This window comes from Phaethon aethereus (genome assembly GCF_964289735.1).
Source record: "Phaethon aethereus genome assembly, chromosome: 3".
In the NCBI taxonomy this organism is placed as follows: Eukaryota; Metazoa; Chordata; class Aves; order Phaethontiformes; family Phaethontidae; genus Phaethon; species Phaethon aethereus.
In genome coordinates this window covers 4561659-4580084 of record NC_138576.1, presented here as the reverse complement: position 1 = coordinate 4580084, position 18426 = coordinate 4561659, and positions in this window count along the sequence as shown.

Here is an 18426-nt window from a genome sequence, read left to right as displayed (position 1 = left end):
TGGTTCTTTTTTCCCCTGTGTGTTTTTAAAATTTTCCCCTTCCTAGCAGTTACTCTTCCAAACACAAAGGACAACTAAACCGACATCGAGTAAAGTTAGTATTCTCTTGTCATTTCTCTGGACATCATCTGTGACAGTTGCGCTTGAGGTGATTCAGTCCCTCACACGTCACTGTTTTCATGTCAGCTCTCTGTTTCACGTTGCAGAAATCCCTTCTGTCAGCTCCCATTCAGTTTGATAGGTCATGCTTACACCTGCAAGCTGGGGCAGTGCCTCTCTGACAGGATCTGTCACAGCACAGCAGTCACCACGCTCAACCAAACAGCAACTTCACTCAGCAGCAAGTTTGTTATGATGACTTTTAGGATTTGAGGTTTTCTTTTTATTTTTTTTTTTTTCCCTTTCCCTCTGCCTCCTCTCTGCCAGCAACATACACTGGGAACTACAGGAGAAAAGACAACTTTCATCAGTGGGGAGAAACCAGAGACTTTTCTGGCAAAGTCAGGCCAAGATGATGGCTTGTTTTTCCTGCCTTGGTCTGTGCCAAGCCTATTACAGGATGTCATGACAGCTAAAGCATTCCTTGGGTGTGTGAAGCTCATGAATCATTTAAATATATGTCCCTGTATTTCTAAGCCATGCAGCTCAAGGAATCTTTAAAATTAGAGATGGCAAAAACCTCTGAGGTCATCTGCTCTCTTCACTCCTGACAACTCAGGATCGTTGTATCTAGGCATTGAATGGGTATGTCCTCTGGTCTTCTGCCTACTCACATTTAATTGCATGTAAGATGTCACTGAGCTTTCAATTACTCCCACAGATCTCACCCTTGGAAAGTCTCTGTCGTTATTCAACCTCCTTTTTTAATTTTATCCTGCAACAGGTCTTGGTAAGTTCTTGGACCAGTGGAAGCTACAAAAATCAGAGGAGATGAAAGAGGCTTGAGATCCAGGGCTTGTGTTGTCTTATAGTCTGCTGCATGAACTTCCATAACCCACTTGACCTTTTCACTTTTGTCTACGTAGAGTCATTTTATCAAAGCAAAGAATTTGTCTCTTGATACGTTGTGCACTGTGACTCGCACACATATTAATTACTGCCCCTTTATGGGGTTATATATTGTTTATTTTACCACAAATAAATATACATTTCAGCTTTTCACTGTCAAATGGTTTAGTGTGATCATAGAGGACCCAATGAACTTTGGTTGTTGGGCATTGCTCATGCAGGTTCTGATCTTATTTTATGGGGTGGAAGAGTCCCTACCCTTTGTGCTCAAGGTACTGGAAGGTATCTTTAGAAAACTGAATCCCTAGAAACAAAGGTGGACAGTCCACAGCTTTATTCCCATCACACTAGAAAAAGTGTCCCAGTATAAAGGAGTCACATGAGATCATGAGGACAATATTAACTGCGGTATCACAATTTCGTATTTAGATCACAGATTGCAGAGTAGTTTGGGTTGGGAGGGACCTTTGAAGATCATCTAGTTCGATCCTGCACTTCATATAGTGTGAAAGCAACCATGGAATATGTGGAGATGCAAGATGTCAGAAGAATTCAACCTCATTCTTCCCCTTCTATCTTCAGAAATCTTACAGATACCTGGACTGTATCTGCAAAGTACATAATTAAAATTGAAGGGGCATACCACTCCTGCTATACTACAGGCATTCACAGAATTGCAGAATTATTAAGGTTGGAAAAGACCTTTAAGATCATCAAGTCCAACCATCAACCCAACACTACCATGCGCACTAAACCATGTCCTGAAGTGCCACGTCTACATGTTTTTTGAACACTTCCAGTGATGGTGACTCCACCACCTCCCTGGGCAGCCTGTTCCAAAGTTTGACCACTCTCAGTAAAGAAATTTTCCTAATATCAAGTCTAAACCTCCCCTGGCACAAGTTGAGGTCATTTCCTCTCATCCTATCACTTGTTACTTGGGAGAAGAGACGAACACTCATCTCACCACAACCCCCTTTCAGGTAATTATAGACAGTGATGAGGTAGAGAGTGACAAGATCTCCCCTCAGCCTCCTCTTCTCCAGACTGAACAACCCCAGTTCCCTCAGCCGCTCCTCATAAGACTTGTGCTCCAGAGCCCTCCCAGCTCTGTTGCCCTTCTCTGGACACGCTCCAGCACCTCAGTGTCCTTCTTGCAGTGAGGGGCCCAAGACTGAACACAGGATTCGAGGTGCGGCCTCACCAGTGCCAAGTACAGGGGCACGATCACTTCCCTGCTCCTGCTGGACACGCTAGTGCTGGTACATCCAAGGTGAAAACATGGTACAAAACCCCGGACATCATGAATTTGCGCAGAATTACAGCATTTGCAGCCTGTGCTCTCATGTGAGATAGGGGATACAAAAAAAGAAACACATCTAGGACTGTTTTCACTGTATGCCCAGTATTAATACTTAACATCTCCCCAGCTTGAAGGAACAATGTTTAAATTTCACAAATGAATTTGAAACTCTGAGATAGGCTTTTCTGAAATAAAGCAGAATTTCTTCTTGTGTTCTTTGGCTGGACAAATTCAGGTGATCTAAATTTAGGCAAAACTGGTATTGAGTCTAAAAAGAAGGTGGACCCAGCTTGAAGATTTAGAGTTGCAGTGAGAAATACATTGGTTGTCTCTAGAAGAAATTTAAAGACAGCAGTGTTTTTGTAGTAAAGGGTTGTGCTTTAAGATCTAGTAGTCTATTAAAAGTGTGAAATATTTTATGGGCAGATAACAAACACTATCAAGATACAATAAGCTACATGAGGCAGAGAAAACTAGTTCATTGCTGAGGATCCTTGTCTGATAATTTGAGGTGAACTTTCATTGCCAGTGTTGTAATAAGCTCTTTCATCAAGGTCAAGCAAATACTAAAAATGTGGTCACATCACACATGGTAGAACATTCAGATGAAAAGACACCAGAGTAGTTCTTTTCTGGAATCACTAATAGCGTGGTCTTGGTATCATAGAGCTGCACCCAGAATAATTGGCTATGGGAGACACACACTGGTGAGTGGCTGTTGTATTTCTAAAGTCAGGGTTTATAATTCTGCATGACCATCACTGTGCTCTTATTCAAAGTAAACGTGTGTGTGTCATTCCGTACATACCTGTATCACAGGACCTTGATCCAGCCAAGAATATTGAAATATAAAAGGATTTAAATGTTTTTAAATGTAATTTTCCCATTAATATCTGTCATGGGCAGATATCTGTTCCTGCTCTGGCATGGGTTGCCCATGGACCACAGTCCCCTCAGAGCTGCAACTCCCCTTGAATGGAGCACCTTCTTCCCAGACCGCCAGTCCAGTTGTGTCCCCAGTAATGTCCTCTTCCACATGTCTCCTCCATTTCTCCCCACATTTCTCCAAACACATTTCCCCATCTATCTCCTCACATCTCCTCTGCACCTCCTCTGCATATTAATTTTGTTCCTTCTTCCTGTTAATTTCTGGACTGTGAATTATTTGAGGCAAATTTTTTCCCTTTCCTTATAACTTGACTGCAGAGATAAGTGGGACAAGTGGCCTGAAGTCTGAACACCCCTGTCCCCGTGTGCCTATAAGCAGACAAAACTTGTCATTGCGTTCTCCTCCCCCAGTTGCAAAGAATTCTGGATCAAATCCCTGTTTTCTACATATGCATATGTTTGTAATTCTGCAGTTACTGTAACTTTTTCCAGTGGATTCCAAGGAATTGGTCTCTTTCGCAAACACTCTTCAGTCTACCACAGCATCCTCAGTGCAAAGATTATCAACACCAACCTGAATGAAAGTATTTCTTAAATTTTTATTCTAGTGTCCTTGCTTAAAACAGACAAAAAAGGGAAAATCAATTACATGTGGGAGACAAGGGAATTTTTAAAACCTGAGCAGAGTTTAACCGCTGTTAACTCTGCACAATGAGGACCTCTCTTTTCCGTACGTCTCTACATTGGCAGACTGTGAAGCCACATTTGATAGGAGAAGCCTAGCGTTGGAGTATTATAAAAATACAGACACACGTACCAGCTAAACACCTCAGGAAGCAATGCACAATGAGAGGGAAATAGCTTTGCCTTTCACCAGGAATGTTAGCTTCCAGAAAAGAAATAATTCTTTGGGCTTTTACCAAGGGAATTTTCCATTTCAGTGTATAATTTCTTTATTTAGCATTACACCGATTATCCATACTTAGACTAATGATCAAATAGCTCTCAAGTCCAAGATATTTGGCTAAGGCAGCCTGCAGGATTTTTCTTTTTCTTTTCAGTCCTTTTTTTCTTCTTTTATTCCAAATTTTTAGGGTGATTATAGGGTGTGTAAGATCCTTAAAGGATTGGCAGCATGCACAAAACTCAAATCCTTTATCCAGAGGCTAGAGGAAATGTGAGTTGCCAACATGCAATTCCTTCATTGTCCCACCAATGTCCTGAATTAATGGAGGAACCACGCTCTCGCTCTACCGAGGGAAGAAAATAGGCTGCTTTGCTTCCCATGGACCCATCTGAACAAAATACTTAAGCACACATCTCCTGCTCTTAGGATGAGAACAATTAAGCATACATTGATCTCAAAATATTCACTTAATATTTATTAACCTTAAGGTTAGAGAAGTAAAAAGCTACAGCAAGAAGAGGATTTGGTGTGTTTTGGAATATGTATAGTTATTCCTTATATTCAGGCTAAATTGATAAGAAGGATGATACTTAATCATCTGAAAAGTTGCTTCTCTTCAAGTCAAAAGACAAATCAGGATCCTGTTTTCTAATAAGAGCTGATGTTGGGACAGAGCAGAAGAATCACCTAGAAATTTAAGATTTCTTATTCATATCCCATGTTCACTTCCATGGTTCATGAGCAAATGGAGTCAGGATGACAGACATTAAAGTCAGTAATTGAGGTTAAATAAATACCGCTTGAGCAGCTGAAAAACAAGTTTCCTAGAGCCACTAAGGGGGTGGATCCCGCCATCCATTGTCTGGAGACCAGGGAGTGATTTAGTCTCCAGATCTGCTCAATCTTTTGTCTGCTGGCCAATAAGGCAACTGATTAGCAACAGGTTTTATTCTTAACATGGTCACCACTCTTGCAAGGTTACGGGTCATTTTTGTTTTCATTCTTTTACTTCAATTTAAACTCTCCATTGAAAATGCAAAATGAGAAGCAAGCCTCAAATTAACTGAATGAAGACCACAGATACAGCCCTGATGCAACAGAGGTATATTGCTCTGTAATTGCTACTTTTTGAGGTCTTTCTTCTCTCATTAATACAGCCAGAAATTACTCTAAAAGCCTGGAAAAAAAAAAACTTCTATTGGGGAACTCCTGGGTTTAGATTTCTACTTTTCTGTGGATTTTCCCTGGCCCTTAGAATCTCATTCCTGACACTCAGAAGATATTTACAGCCAGTTCAGCACTCCAGCCACCTAGGCAGATCCTTAATTGCACTCCTGAAACTCTTTTAGTCGTACCCCCAAAAAGGGAAGCCTGGATGGGTCTGTAAGTAGCCCCAGATTGCTTCTCACGAAGTGTGAAGTTTTGTATTTATAACTGAAGAGTCTGAAAATTCAAATTCAGCAATCGTGGGGACAGAAAGAAAAGCAATTATCTTTAGTACCAGTGGGAAAATATTTGTGCTGTTTCCCTAGCTAAGATATGAGACACGTTGTCTCATAGGAAATAATTGACATTTGAGAGCTGACTGTGGCCCAGTTCTGCACCTTTCCCTGGCAAAGGTCCATGCAGGTGTCAAAGGAAAACGTACCTGCCCCGAGAGCAGAAGGCATACCTGTTATCCAGTTAGAGGGATCACGAAAGACTTTCCAAAGGCATTTTTGTCAGCTTATCAGTTTTTTAAAAAAGGTAACTTCCTTCACTCCTATCTTTGAGTTTTTATGTTGTTTTGATCAGAGTATGATTCATTTTATCTCAGGGGGTTTCCATTTTTTTTTTTTTTTTAAATTTCCTTACTGTATACTTGCTTTTCAGGATTATGAAGAAAGGGTCATACTATGGGTATCTCTGGTTTATCCATTTTCTTTTCCTACCACCTTCTATGTTTTCCCCATTCTCAGTTTGAGTGATAACTGAAAGAGAAGTATGAGCAAAAAAAAGTGAAAAATTAGACAAAAATGAAAAATTTTAACTAACAGATAAAGAGAGACATTTAACTTCCCTAAGGAAACATAAAAATCATGTCAGAATCAATGTTAAGAATTTCCACCAGCAGCCACCTGTCCTGTGCTCTGCCTCCATAAAGCAATCTGAGCAGATGGACTAAATTTTAAGTCGTTGCTTATTGATGTTTTCAGACCACATGCTTTTTCTGAACTTCATCTGAACTTAATCTGAACTTAGACCTATGTAGGTGCAAGGTACCAAATGTTAGAGTATGTTAGAATAAGTTTCTGCTGGAGCTCATTTTGGAGAAGAAAGAATTTTACAATGAAATGGAAAAAAAAAGGGTTTTTTAAAGAAAATCAAATACTGTGGAGTCATCATTACACTTCAGACTCCTCCTGCATCACCTAGCTCAGCAGAGTTGTTGGCATCTATGTCTAAAGTGACTAAGGATGACTCATGGGCTACTTTCTGTGAGCCACCTGGAAACAGCGCTCGCGCCAATGCAACCCTAAGCAATTTCTCTCAGACGATTATTCAAAAGCAGGGAAATTAATTCCTCATATCTAAGCTAATGCTCTAAACTGTCTAGGAATTGGTGTCTCTCGCGCTGTCTCACATGAGTGTTATTTTCCGTTTCAGTCATTAAATACATGTTTTTTTTTAAAGCACCCCGTGCTCTTCTGAGGGCACCGTTGCAACACCAGCAGTTTTCCTGGCAGCCCCCGAACCCTGTGCCTTCTCCCCTAACCTGCTTGGTCCCGCTGGCCTTCGGTGCAATGGTGTCAACCGGTGTGCTGATGAGGAAGGATGCAGGTGGTGCCAGGGCTGACGGGGGGAGCGCCTTCCTGTAGGGCTCCTGCTGCTCCGCTTAAAAACCCGTTGTTGCCTGAAACTTACCCCCTCCGGCGAGGGTCTGATTCCACTTGCGAGCAGGAACCGTGCCATCCTAACAGATGGGCTCCAGCACAAACAGTCAAGAAAACATGTATATTCATTAAAAAAAAAAAAAAATTATTAAAAAATGGGTACTGAGGGCATGAATACTAGCCAAAAACATCAACATCTCTCCATGTCTTCTCCTGAGCGTACAAATCCATGGTTAAGGGGATGTGTGGGCGCTGAGATGAATTCATTAAAAAAAATTAAAACAAAATGCCTGGCCACGTAGAAAGAGATTTCAGGACATCAGGAAATGGGCAAGGTGCCCTGAGAGAGAGGAAAAGTGAAAGATAAAAACAGTATTCTGGAATAGCTGAGCCAGAAAAAACTCATGGGGTCTGTCTGGAAATTCCCACAGCCTGTGACTTGTCTGGGTGCTCCGTTCACGTGTTAGGTTTGGGGGCTGGGAAGGAGGGTAGGCACAATGCCCTGTCTCCTGGACTTTTTTCCAATTCAAGGCATTTCTCTTTAAACAGGCCAAAATTAAAACAAACAAACAAAACACCCAAATCCAATGACTTTAGGCTGATCTAACATTCAGCAGTCACTGAGGGATGTTATGTAGCAGAGCACAATTGCGTCTTTCAGGTCCCAGGGACAGGAGCCCTGGTGGGTTTTAGGTACAGAACTGCAAGAGGTCACCAGTCGGAAGATCAAGGAGAACAGACAGGGTTGAACTGAGAACATTAAGAAAGGGATTGTGAATGCAGGTAAGGAACCCACCTGACCTGGAAGACCTGCTGGGAAGCCTTTCCTAGCACCAAGTAGCCACAACAGGCAAGCCAAGGCCAGGTCCAGGCATGAGAAAAAAAGGAAGGTGCTGAGGCTACTGGCATGGCAAACAACCAGAGGAATACTTTGCTTAAGGCACAAACCTTGAAAACCAGATGGGTTGCTGCTGAGATGAAGGAAGGGTCTGCTTAGGTGAAAGCTCATGAATTTCTCTTGCATATCCCATCCTCGCTGACAGCAGAAGCAGCAAATGAGCCTGCTCCTCTCCTCCCCTTGCCAGTAACACATCAAGAATAGGAAACTTTAGCCTGGGTTTCAGTCAGCTCTTTATCCCCCCAAGGGTGTTAAACCTCCCAGAGGGTTGGTACGCCCCTCATAACTAGCAGACAGAGGTCTCACCTCTGCCTGTTTTGGAGCTTGGAACCGCACCCAGATTTTCTCATTCCTTGAAGACTTCCCTGTTCCTGGAACAATGGAATGGTGTGAGATGGGCCTCTGCTTTTGAAGCTCTTCCAGCTTGTACAAAAACAGTTAACAAAGGAAGGCCTGCAAGCCAGATCTCTCACAGGATGTAAGAACTGTGGACTTATGTTCATAGAATCACAGAATAGTTTGGGTTGGAAGGGACTTTTCCCTACGTTAATTCATATTTTGTTGCCTTAATGAAAGCGGAACAGCCTCACCCTGAAGTAGGAGGGAAGTAAGTCTTCTTTGCAAGACACCCTGGGCCGATTCAGAAAGCGGTAAGATCTAAACCTTCATCCTTTACCTATATTGCCATGTGGTTTTCAAAAGAAACTAGGAGTCAACAAGAAAGTTAGAGGAACATGAGGTAGTGTCCTGAGCTCATGAGGGTACCAAGGATAGAAGTATTTGCTCAGTAAGATTTCAAGTTAATTTGAGCTTAAATCAAACAGTGTTAGAACTTATGTCCTCTTGAAAACACTACTAGATACTAACATACACACAAACATATCAATGCCTCTCAAAATCTCACTCTAAGCAACTTGTGTAAGGCCATATTTGAAATCTCTATGAAATGACAACGGAATATAATGTCCTGGCTACTTTGATTTTAAAATCAACTTATACCATACCTATAACATTTATCATACCTTCTCTGCAGTGCTTTGAAACCATTACAAAAATTAATATGGAAGGCTACGTAAGGCCATGGGTATCCCACTGTTTAATACTGATGATTATTTGTCACAACCAAGTGATAATGTTGATACTGCTTGGTGTACCTGTCAAAGCATCAGAGAACCTGATCCAAATTATATTAAGGTGATAGTCTGTCAACATGAATTTGATCAGTATTAAGTGTTCAGTGGTAATGGATATCAACCAAAACCACACGGATATCAATAAAAATGCCCAGCCTACTGTGAAAGTCTGACTTTTTTGTAGTCATGATATCTTCCCATGACGTTATATGTTATGTTAAATCTCTCCAGCAATTTTGGCACATGTCCTGCCATTAGGCAAATCAGACTTCCAAAACTTGGTGTCAGAGACTAAGAACCTGTCCACTCACACGTAATCATTCGGGAGATGTTTTGATGCAGAAAGCAGTAGATGAGGCAGGTGGTGGAAAAGAAGTAGAAAATGGACTATTGGTACTGGGATCTTCTCAGTGCTCTGTGGAGGTTCTGAGCTGTCAAAGCACCTCTGTATTCCTTAAAAATCTGTTAAGTATTTCAAGTCTTTGATCTTTAACATGTGTGTGGCCACATCAGTGCAAATCTTTGTTCTTTTCTCTCAATGAGCCCAAAATCTACTGTTATTCACGGCACCAAACTTAATGCTCTCTCCCTGCTGTGCAACAGCTATTATTATTATTATTATTATTATTATTATTATTATTATTAAACCTCCTCACATCTTTTTCCACACTCTCTTTGCTTAATAATAATAATAATAATAATAATAATAATAATAATAATTTGGATTCTACCCTTTCTAATTACAAATCACCACCTGTGGTAAAATTATTGAAAAACAGATGAGCATTTCATTCCAGCAATAGCCTTAAAACAAGCAGCAGTTCCAACTGCCAGTGTGATGTATAGACACAGCACAGGGCAGATGAGGGATTAATTAGGTCTGTCCCTGCACGTTGCCAGGGGAGCACTTCTGTAGAGGTGATTGAAAACTAAAAAGAGTGGCATTAGTCTTCATTGTTGGTTAAAGGCAACAAAAATAAAGATGCAATTGAGTTGACAAAGCTTCCAGGTATGTGGCTGAGTCATTTGGAGGTGTCAAAATGATCAAACCATAATTAATTAGCTAAAGTGTTATATTTAATTCCTCAACTTTAATGAAGATTTCTGCAGCTGAAAACAAACGGCGACACCATTTGTTTCTGAAAGGAAGGGGTGGCGTGCACTAAGGGGATGATGCCAAAGTTTAATGGCACCTTTAAAATCAAGCCCATGTTCTTAATCTTATTGTCATTTTCTGTACAGATGTAGAAACCCAGTGCTGTTGTATATATTTATATTAGGACTGCAATTATGAACCCAGAAGTGACTGGGAAAACAAAGCTTAGCATTTTCAAGGAATAAAACAGAATACAGCCGAGAAACCTTTAATATTTCTTAATGTTGGTCTCCAGAGTTGACACTGCAAAGACAAAGAAGACCTCAGTGGCAGATAGTCTAAACCTCTACCTCAGGAATTTAATACAGCTTGTTCTAAAGGAAAGAAATTTGAGATTTATGAGTGAAGAATTGGAAGAGTAAAATTTGAGTTTTGCTCACAGTCCTGCCACAGTCTGTGAGACTGTGGACAATCCCAACCTTGGGGTTTAGACCAAGGAAAGATCTGCCTGCAACACCCAAGCAGCTCTTCCTGCTTACCTACCTGTCCTGGACTGCGAGTGGTTTCTTTCTCTTTAGCTTTATCACCTTCCATCACAATCTATAATCCACCCTAATCCTACCATGTACTTGGACCTTCAGAATCTCACCCCAAAATGTTCCATGATGTCCCACACCACTTCCACACAAAGTGGACACCAAGAGCTCTGGAACAGACATTCTCCCATCCCACGCATGTTCAAACACATACACACACGCACGCTGATGCACCTATGCACTTCTCGAACCCAAGGACACTTTTTCTAAGGCACTGCATTCTTCACATGCAGGTTTTATGCAGCAATGGCTGTTCTCAGATGACTTTGCATTGAAACGTGCCTTCTGTTTAACATTTTTGTGAGACAGGGGTATGTCCTTGAAAATCTTAATGCGTGTAGATGATGAGGTTTTCAAAATGGTGACTGCCTACGTAACAGGCATACACACAGCGCCTTGAATGAACAGTTACCAGCAGCTTCTGTAACAACATTGATAGAATCAGAAATAAGAGCTGAAGAAGCCTTGTGCTTGGCACATATATGATAATAGTACAAATGGCTTTAATTAGTAAACGGCATCACCTAATGATACATATTATGCACAGGGGCAAAATAAATGTGCATGCATGCTAGTCTGTGTGTGTAAAATTTCTGCTTTCTGCAAACTGATGGTCATTTTTAGTAATGTTTTACACGCCCTTCACACTGGTGTTGATAGCTACACAAGGTGTGTGGCACATGGGAAGCAGGACCAAGATACTCTCATCAGTGCGTTAGGCATTAGATGGTATTTTCAGATGTCTCCTCTCCAACAGTCTGTGTCCGGGATAAACTGTATCACACAACCTGAGCAACATCGCAATGTTCAACAACTTGGTTTTGCTTGTGTAAACCAGAAGGGTGAGAAGATGCTTTCTCCCACAGAGGAATTTACTGGATTAGCTGACAGTCGAGGTCTTAGCAGGAAGGCCAGTTAATGCATCGTTTCAGCTGCAATGCAAAATGTAAGCAATGTTTTGCTCTTACTCGACAGCTGTTACCTCTACCATAAGCTGTTAAAACTCCCTCGTTATTCCATGCAGCCAGGCCAGGCCTATTTCCTGCGCAGTTGTCATCTCCTTAATATATTACGACATTACAAACTTTATTAGTATATTTGCAGGGCCTTTTTATTTTTTATTAGCTAATGGGCTGCTTTCGTGCACCGTATTTTGTTAGTCTTTCAGAGCTCAGCCTATAAAATGGCCAAACATGATCCCATCTGGAAGCCATTAAAGATCAATAGAGATGGAATCTCAAGAAAGAATGAAAAAAAAAAAGGAAAAAATCTACTATCAAAACAATTGTGAACAAAAACCTGTCAGCTTCTGTTTTCAAATCCGGGTATGCTAAAGCACATCACACTTCCAACGTGACAAAAAGCACCGTGGTCTTGTTAACAACAGGAACAACTAATCTAGTTTAAAAGAATCATAAATATGATTAAAGCCCACAGTTTCCTTGATTCTTTGGGAAAATGGAAACCTTTCTAGCATGCGTTGTATTCTTCTCAAGTGCTGGGCTCTTTGTGGGGAAGCAGCTCAGAGGACAACTGCTTCTGTGCCAGAAATATGAGTTATCATGACGTGTCCCACTGCAGTTTTCATGGCTATGTCAGAACATCTGCTGACTTTAACATGGCAGGAGTGTGCCCATAATGAGGAATCTTCATTGTGAAACGCAGATTATGGCAGCCAGACTTATAAAACCCTATATGGCCCCAAAGAATATCAACCCTGTATCTTCAGTACTTAAATATTTTGGCAAATATGCAGGACTGCAAGGGTTCTGAAATGCTCCTGCACCAGCTGAGGTGCTTGGCTCCGCAGGTGCCACCGAGTTAGTCACCGTACAGAAAGGTAGGGAGGATTTGAGGTTTTCCAGGAGCAAAAGGGATTGTGAATGTGAGTCCTCCACGTGCTCATCTGACCCGGTGCAGCAGTTGGCTTTGAGCATGGCAGCCAGACAGGGAGATGCGCTCAGGGCTGGCATTTGCCCATGGCATGGGCACTGTTTCACCCATAGTGATGAAGGCTGCATTTGTGCTGGGCATGTCTCAATAGTTGGTGCCTGGGGACTTTAGAGAGTGAAAACAGAGGCAACCCCACTTACTTGGGCTGTGCTTCTTCAGATGCCTACAGCATAGGCAGCTATGTCTGCTTTAATCACTTTACAGTCACAGAGGGAAGCAGACATTTCCAGGGCTTGACCCATCTGACCTGCTTTAGAAACATGCCTCAGGAAGAGACGAACTGCATCCCAGAAGGACCTTTTTCCCTCCTACATCTCTGAAGGCAATTCAGATAGTTAGGTCAGATACAGATGCCTGCTCTGGTGACAGGTAACACTTGTGTGGTCAGTGGTTACAGCTATACTAGTAACTTAAACGCTCCTAGATCCTGAGCCAATGGTTGTCATCTAGCTCTGATCACACGGTTGAATTCTCTTAACCTCCAGAGGAGTGTGGCTTCTTCCAAACTACCTGCTAGGAGTGGTCTTTGGCCAGAGACCATATGCCTGAATCTGTACCTAGCCAGTAGATCTTTGAGTCTATGAGGGAGCTAAGAAATTTGCCCAGAGTTTAGCACTCATCCTCTTGCAGAAATGCTTGTTCTGGGGAATTTTCTCTCAATGAGGACTGCAGGGAGACTTAGAGTAATTAATTACAGCCTTGAGAAGAGGAGGCTCTGGGGGATCTTATCTGTGTGTATAGCTCCACAGTATGGGGGAATAAATCAGACAGAGCCAGACTCTTCTCAGAGGTATCCAGTGAAAGGGCATGAGGCAATGGAAAAAACCTGAAATACAGAAAATTCTGCTTAAACATTAAAAATCCTCTTTTTACTGTCAGGGTGACTGAGCACTGGAACAGGTTGCCCAGAGAGGTTGTGGAGCCTCCATCCTTGGAGATATTTGAAAGCCCGCTGGACATTGTCCTGGGAACCCTGATTCAGCTAGATCCTGCTCTGAGCAGGGGAGTTGTCCTAGATGATCTCCAGTTTCCTACCTCAAACTCTAATTTTGTGATTTTCTTCTGGAGTGACAGAAAGGATCCAACTTCCTAACTCTGTGCTTGAGCTATCATGCTGAAGGGCTGGTCTGAGGCAGCTTTCCCTCTGCTGTTACAGCTGGAGCAGTTCAGCTTCACAGGAGATATCGTTTTGGCCAAGCAGAGAGTGCAAATAACTCAATAGCTGAGTGTTTGAGGGATGTACCTGAAAGACAGCTCCAGTCCCAAGACTCAGGAGTACTTCAGTACTTTTTATGAAATGAAAGCAGATATGATGAAAGCTGTAGTCCAGGCATCTCCATCATGTATCCACTAGGGAACCTTGTTAAAGCTCAGAGATTTTGCTTACATCTTTGTTTTGACTTCATGAGAGAAGAGATCTAGACCTAGGACTGCAGCATCCTAAATGTATGTTGTAGGAAACAAAAAACCATCCAGATCATCTCTAATTTTTTAATAGGTGCTCATAACCTTTATTGAAAAATGTTTAAAAAGAAATGCAAACAGTTTTTTAAATCAGATATTTGGAGACAAAAAAGAAAAAAGGCAATTTATCTTTAGCTTGACTTGATATGTCTTTTTATTTTTTTTTCTCTTGGTTAGATGGCAAACCTGAAAAATCAGGTTTAAAAGAGCCCTACTCCTGAGTCCTAACCTTGTGTCTTGTCTATTGCGATATAGTATGGAGGAATTTTGTGCTACTGCTGCTGCTATTCATATTGTTCCTCTTTTGTGTGACAGCTCTGGGGACAGCTTTCAACAGTGTTAGACCTGCTTTGGGGAAAAAAAATAAAACTAATAGAATGTAGCTCATCTTTTTCTCAGGCTTTTGATGCACCCACAAGTTTAAAGAAAATTTCACTTTCACTAACTGAAGATATCCCTTCTAAACTTTATGCAAAATAATAAAAATATTAATAACAACAATAATAATAATAATACTAAGAACAATAGAAAGAGACCTGTTATACCTACAATTTGGTATTTACAGGGAAAGGATGTTTTCTGTTAGGCTATTGCTAGTAAAAAAAAAGTAAAAAGACTTCTAAATAACCAACCTGAACAACTCTTCAAGGTTTTATCTAGAGCTAAAGAAAACCATTCTCTGCACTGGATGCAGAATCTAACTGAGAGTTAAGACATTTTGAAGTGAATTTGACAGAGCACAATGTGTATTAAAAATCATAATATCTACCCAGGCAGACCAGGGATTCAAAGGAGCATGACGAGGCAGAATTATATTCAGCAATGGGAAAGAAAAGCAGGAGATTCATACAATAGTCCTTTGGTACCAAGGCAATGGACACTTTAGGCAGAAAAAGCAGATAGCCATCAGACTTTACAGCAAACTGCTCGATAGCTGAGGTCACCAAACTGTCCAAGTGAAAAGAAACATTTGAGAGCATTTGTGATTTGCCAGCACCAGGAGAAGCAATGCACAGTTTAAAAATACTGCCCCTCAATGGGAGAAAATGTATTTCTATTAAGGGACCAGAATTGCGCTACGCCTGTTGGAATTTTTGCTTGTGCACAGGAATTTAGCTCCAGGTTCATGTCTGTCACTAAAATTGACAACTGCCTATGGCTCTCTACAATTGAAACGTAGATCTTAAATTTCACATCATTATCCAAATAAAATATATCTGCCAAGGGGGACTGGTATTACACAGTTAGAGAACTGTGATACCAGTTGTCTGATTAACATATTGAGAGGAATATAAGAATTTCTTACCTATTTTCCAGAGGGAGACTAACTGGGGAGCTTGTGGTAAAGAGACTAATTGAACATCCTCCCTCTGCTAACTACATAGATGCCCAGAAATATGTCTGCTCTATGCAAGCAGGTTTTCCCTCTGCATATTACATTTGCTTTTTAGGACAGTCAGGAGGAAAATGATTAAAACTCTTTTTTGTACTTCCTTTGCTAAAAAAAAGTTAGCCAAATTTCCATGTTGAAAAGTATATGAATTTCTATGGAAAGCTTTCTTATGGCTGCATAAAGTAACACATGCAAATTGACTGTGTCTTGAACAGAGAAGCTGCTTTTGGAGGCAAGAAACTCTTTTTCAGTAGATTATCAGTGAAGCACAGATCAGAGAAAATCTGGCCAAGCTTCATTCAGACCCTGAAATATCAATAGCTGAGACTGATGTGAATTTACGCATTACAGGCAGAGTCCAGTTCAGAACTGGAGCCACATTTTGCATGCGACTGAGGTCAGGATTTTGGATCAGCTGGCCACTGAGGATGTTCAGAACCAAATCTGCATCTGACGTTTTTTCAGAGTTTGTGTCTGGAATGTTCGTGACATATCAGAGCGATCCTCTTTCATCTCTTCTGTTTTGCCAGGGCTTAAGAAATACAAAACTGGCACTGAGGACTCAGACACAGAATAGAGTGTTGCTGTAAGTCAGCTGAACCACAGTAGGAGTTTCTGTGCACATTCTTAGCCCATGACATATGCGAGCTAATGAGAATCACGTTACCTTCCAGTGAAATAAATTTAAGCTGGCACAAATTACCTGCACAATTGCCACAGATGAAGAACATGCCCACAGACAGTTGACACCAATAAATTGATGTGCCACCCCTTTGATGTCCCTGTATCTCACCCTGCAGCCAAATGGACCCATTTCAAGTTTATTTTATCTATGACAGTAAATAAAATTTGATCCATACCCAGCTCTGTGCAGGTATAGCTCATCTACTTTCAGCCATCTAAAAAGTAGAGGTTGTCACAAAAAGACTGCAGTCAGCAGGTCAAAAGAAGGGATTATTTAGCACTACTTGGCTGTCATGAGCTGCATCTGAATAGTCTGTCCAATTTTGAGATTGAAAACTGGAGAAAGTCCAAGAAAGGCTGCTAACACAGTTACAGAGCTGGAACATGCAAAGATGTATGAAGAGATGTTGAGGGAACCGTGAGCTTGGAAAGCTAAACAGGAATCTAATTGTTGCTTTCAACTACCTAAGGCAGAGTTTTTGAGAAATTAAGACTAATTTTTTTTTCCTTGGAGCTGCACTCCTTTCTTGGAGGTAGGAGCGACATTTACTTCCTAACAGTCCTCAGGAACCTTCCCCAGTTGCTGTCACCTTTTCAAAGATAAATGAGTGTGTCCCTGCAATGACCTTGTCCATCTATCTCAGAGCTCATGGGTGAATCCCATCAGGTCCTATGGATGTGTGTATGTCCAGTTTGTTTAAATGTTCCCCAACCTGATCCTCATCCACTGAATGTGAGTCTTCCTTGCTTTGGAATTTCCCTCCGTTCTTGGGAACTTGGGATTCATGAAGGCCAGTCTTACTAGTAAAGACAAATGAAGAAGGCATTGGGTACCTCATCTTTTTCTGTGTTCTTTGTCACCAGGTCCCCTGCCCCGTAAGCAGCAAACTGAAATTCTCCCTGGTCTTCCTTTTGCTGCTTATGTTCTTGTAGAAGTTTTTCTTACTGCACTTCACATCACATGTGAAATTCAACACCAGGTGGGTTTTTGCTTTACCAGCCCTGCCCCTGCACTTGGACAGTGTATCTATACTTCTCCTGGGTCACCTGACCCTGCTTCCATCTCTTGCATGATTCCTTTTTGTGCTTGTGTTTTGTTAGGTGTTCCTTGTTCATCCACACAGTCCTCCTGCCACCTTTAGAATAGACTATTTCAGCTGGAAGAGACCTACAATGATCATCTAGTCCAATTCAGGGTTGACCAAAAGCTAAAACATGTTGTTTAGGGCATTGTCCAAATGCCTCTTAAAAACTGACAGGCTTGGGGCATCAGCTACCTCTCTAGGGAGCCTGTTCCAGTGTTTGTGCACCCTCTTGGTAAATAAATGTTTCCTAATATCCAGTCTAAACCTCCCCTGGTGCAGCTTTGAACCATTCGTACAGGTCCTATCACTGGATAGCAGGGAGAAGAGTTCAGCACCTCCCTCTCCACTTCCCCTGCTCAAGAAGCTGTAGAGAGCAATGAGGTCGCCCCTCAGCCCCCTTTTCTCCAAACTAGACAAAGTCCTTAGCTGCTCCTCAGAAGACATTCCTTCCAGCCCTTTCACCAGCTTTGTTGCCCTCCTCTGGACACAGTCAATGACCTTCACATCGTCTTAAATTTTGGGGTCCATAACTCCACACAGTATCCAAGGTAAGGCCACACCAACACTGAACAAAGTGGGATAACCACCTCTTTTGACCAGCTGGTTATGCTGTGTTGATGCGCCCCAGGATGTGGTTTGCCCCCTTGACTGCCAGGGCACGCTGCTGGTTCATACCAAGCCTGCTGTTGATCAGCACCCCCAGATCTCTTTCTGCAGGGCTGCTCCAGTTTATACTTGTGCCTGGTGTTATTCTGTCCTAGGTGCAGAGTTCAGCATTTGGACTTGTTAAATTTCATCCCATTAATCATTGTCCAATGCTCCAATCTGTCTAGATCCCTCTGCAAGGTCTCCTGTCTCTCAAGAAAGTCAACAGCACCTCCCAGTTTGTTATCATCAGCAAACTTGCTAATGGTGCATTCAACAGCTGCATCCAGATGGTTGATAAATATATTGAAGAGAACTAGCCCTACAATTGAACCCCGAGGAACACCGTTGATGACTGGTCGCCAGCCAGATGTAGCCCAATTCACTACAACCCTTTGAGCTCTCCCTTCAGCCTGTTCTTCACACAGTGCACCATGAACTCACTCATCCCACAGTTGGACAACTTGTCTAGAAGGGACAGTATCAAAAGCCTTACTAAA